Source organism: Etheostoma cragini, chromosome 22 (genome assembly GCF_013103735.1).
Source record: "Etheostoma cragini isolate CJK2018 chromosome 22, CSU_Ecrag_1.0, whole genome shotgun sequence".
NCBI classification, from domain to species: Eukaryota; Metazoa; Chordata; class Actinopteri; order Perciformes; family Percidae; genus Etheostoma; species Etheostoma cragini.
This window is the reverse complement of record NC_048428.1, coordinates 22,045,686-22,049,809: the sequence shown is the minus strand read 5'-3', so window position 1 is coordinate 22,049,809 and position 4,124 is coordinate 22,045,686. Positions and strand designations below refer to the sequence as shown.

The 4,124-nt window shown below is 41.1% G+C and overlaps 1 protein-coding gene across 1 annotated transcript in view; it reads left to right on the top strand.

The window, feature by feature from the left end:
• The window catches only part of LOC117938304 (sodium channel protein type 2 subunit alpha-like), an 81,520-nt gene that overhangs the window by 62,570 nt on the left and 14,826 nt on the right, over positions 1–4,124 (top strand). The gene's annotated exons all lie outside the window — the stretch shown is intronic.

Genomic DNA, 4,124 nt, shown 5'->3' with positions numbered 1-4,124 from the left:
ATGGATGGATGGATGGATGGATGGATGGATGGATGGATAGATAGATAGATAGATAGATAGATAGATAGATAGATAGATGGATAGATGGATAGATGGATAGGGAGATAGATGGATAGGGAGATAGATGGATAGATGGATAAATAGAGAGATAGATAGATAGATAGATGGATAGAGAGATAGATGGATGGATAGATAGATAGATAGATAGAGAGATGGATAGATGGATAGATGGATAGATAGAGAGATAGATAGAGAGATAGATGGATAGATAGATGGATAGAGAGATAGATGGATGGATAGATTGATTACCATGGAACTTTTTCAATGACTTTGTAGGGCTTTATGTGAATAAAAATGCACCAAAAGTCAAAAAAACTAATGAGAATAGTATTTAAAAAGAGCGACATGCAATGCATCTTTTGAAGAAAGACACGTCTGGCCCTGAAAGTGAAAGGGAGTGTGACTCTCCTGCTGTAAGGGACGATGAAGATGAATCAAGCGCTCCCCTGTTTGTCACATTCAAACAGTAAGTTGGTGCCCAGGTGTGCTTGTTTTACGTTGTTTTATCACCCTATTCTATCCTCTGTCCTTTAACATCTCGCCTGCTGTTTCAGTGTTTTCTGCTCTCTGATTGGTTCGTCTCGTTACTTCCTGTCAGTGTTTTTTTGTTTGCCTTTAACGTGCATCCCCTCAGAGGTTTTCTCTTGCAGAAAAACAAACCCACACACGTCTCTGTGGTGTGAAAAGTATCAGTGTTTACACTTTGCATGTCCGTAAAGCTGTTGTGAGCAGAGAGGAAACTGGTTCCTGTTTCGGTCTCGTTCATCATGCAGTATTACTGTCAGCGCCCTGCACACACTCAGTCTTGTTTTGACAGACCTTCCTCCACAGAGGTGCGGGGGAGGGTCTGGCTAGTCCACACAGCAGACCCTCCAGACCGCCGGTCGGTCACCCGACGACGGCTGCAGAGCTCCGTTAGGCGGCGGTCGTACCAGCGGCCGTTGCTAGTTGAGGTTAGACGACAAAAAGAGAGCATCAGGCGACGACGACAGTTAAGTTTAGACACGAAAACAAATATTACGTTTAGGAAAAAGATCATGGTTTATGACGCTAAAGGAGACAACCAAGCGTGTTATATGACTGTAAAGGAGACAACCAAGCGTGTTATATGACGCTAAAGGAGACAACCAAGCGTGTGTTATATGATGCTAAAGGAGATAACCAAGCGTGTTATATGATGCTAAAGGAGACAACCAAGCGTGTGTTATATGATGCTAAAGGAGACGACCAAGCGTGTTATATGATGCTAAAGGAGACAACCAAGCACGTGTTATATGGCGCTAAAGGAGACAACCAAGCGTGTGTTATATGACGCTAAAGGAGACCACCAAGTGCGTGTTATATGACGCTAAAGGAGACCACCAAATGCGTGTTATATGATGCTAATGGAGACAACCAAGCACGTGTTATATGGCGCTAAAGGAGACAACCAAGTGCGTGTTATATGATGCTAAAGGAGACAACCAAGCACGTGTTATATGACGCTAAAGGAGACAACCAAGCACGTGTTATATGACGCTAAAGGAGACCACCAAGTGCGTGTTATATGATGCTAAAGGAGACAACCAAGCACGTGTTATATGACGCTAAAGGAGACAACCAAGCGTGTGTTATATGACGCTAAAGGAGACGACCAAGCGTGTTATATGACGCTAAAGGAGACCACCAAGTGCGTGTTATATGACGCTAAAGGAGACAACCAAGTGTGTGTTATATGACGCTAAAGGAGACGACCAAGCGTGTTATATGATGCTGAAGGAGACCACCAAGTGCGTGTTATATGACGCTAAAGGAGACAACCAAGCGTGTGTTATATGACGCTAAAGGAGACAACCAAGCGTGTTATATGACGCTAAAGGAGACGACCAAGCGTGTTATATGACGCTAAAGGAGGCGACCAAGCGTGTTGTATGACGCTAAAGGAGGCGACCAAGCGTGTTGTATGACGCTAAAGGAGACGACCAAGCGTGTTATATGACGCTAAAGGAGGCAACCAAGCGCGTTTTATATTACGCTAAAAAAAGACAACTAAGCGTGTGTTATATGACGCTAAAGGATACGACCAAGCGTGTTACATGACGCTAAAGGAGACAACCAAGCGTGTTATATGATGCTAAAGGAGACAACCAAGCGTGTTATATGACGCTAAAGGAGACAACCAAGCGCGTGTTATAAGACGCTAAAGGAGACAACCAAGCGTGTTATAAGACGCTAAAGGAGACAAGCAAGCGTTTTATAAGACGCTAAAGGAGACACCAAGGGATTTTGGCCTGTTAAAACATCTGTTCAGTCACACATCTGCTACAGTAGGCACAGGTGGAAGATGGAAGATACATTCCCATTCCTTTACCTTAAGTAAAGCACGATTAAATACTCTTTGATTTGAGGAAATGATTGACAGCTAACTCAAACTGTCCAATCCGTATTTTGTTGTCTCGGAGCTCCAGTCGGCGTCAGCAGAGAGAGAGATGTTTTGAGCCGACAGTTATAAAAAGGATGCTGACTCCGGCCCCCCCCTTCCCCTCCTTCCCCCTGTGATCCTCTTCGCCTGTATGTGTCTGGATGTTACGCTTAGCACTCATGCTCACTCAGCATGGGATTCTGGGTAGGAGAACGGCATTGTGGTTCTGCGAAGAGGAGGGCTGGAGTGTCAGGTCGACCTGACGTTCGCTGACTCAGCTCTCGCAGATTATTTCCCACACAAATACCAAATAAGAAAGTCCACTTAGGCTTTCACTCACACCTTCTGCTGCTCAGTTGCCTCTGTGTGGACTTTCTGATCAAAGGTAGCAGAGAGAAAAATCACAGACTACTTTCACATGCACATAATAATGCTGGGATCGGAAAAAATATGTATAATAAATGCCTAATAATACATATATATAATGTCGCTTCACATTCATTCAATACTTTTTGCACATTTTCTGCCATTTGCCAGTTGTTATGTGTGTTTACTTGTATGTCTTTTTGCTTTTTACTGTAGAAAACTGCTGCTGTAATTATGGAATAAAGAAATAAAGTATTACCTAATATAATATAATCTAAAAAGACAATATTCCCATTTACACGTCTAATGAAAGACAATATTCCACTAAAATTCCCATTTACACGTCTAATAAAAGACAATATTCCCATTTGCACGTCTAATAAAAGACAATATTCCCATTTGCACGTCTAATAAAAGACAATATTCCCATTTACACGTCTAATTAAAGACAATATTCCTATTTACACGTCTAATTAAAGACAATATTCCCATTTACACGTCTAAATGGGACCCGTCGGCTGCTTGGTTTGTGTACAGTAACCATAGCAACTCACAGATCTAAGCCACACACATGCTGAACACATGTCCTAATAATGTCTCTAAAACCTGAATAGTACCGTATGACATGTCCTAATACGACAATAATCTGAGTTTACAAACAGGTTTACACGACCTGGATTAAACTGACAATAATAACATCATGTTGGGAATAATAGTGGAAAGTGTAAATGTTCATGTAAACATATTCACTTGTCACATAAGATTCTCATGTTTACTGTTTATTTCTTTATTTCACACGTTGTCATTGGATATTTAAACCCAATTTCATGAAGTGTAGTGATCATATACAGGCCGCGTGAAATGGGGAACCCCCAAATAAACTGCTTAATATACAAAAAACATACAATAACAACAATAACAAAATACATAGCAACTACGGACACTGTATAGATATTTACAGATGAAAAATATATAAATAAATGAAAAATAAAATGATAAAAAAACAACATTTCCAGTTCTCCAGCCTGCCTCAGCCCTGCTCATGTGTCTGGTTCTGTATGTATGAGGGGCCGAAAGGGACATTATTCATGCTGGTACTTTCACATACATGTGTTTTCACTTTCACATACACACATTCTCCTTTCACATACATGTGTTTTCACTTTCACATACATGTGTTTTCACTTTCCCATACACACATTCTCCTTTCACATACATTTGTTTTCACTTTCACATACACACATTCTCCTTTCACATACATGTGTTTTCACTTTCACATACACACGTTCTCCTTTCA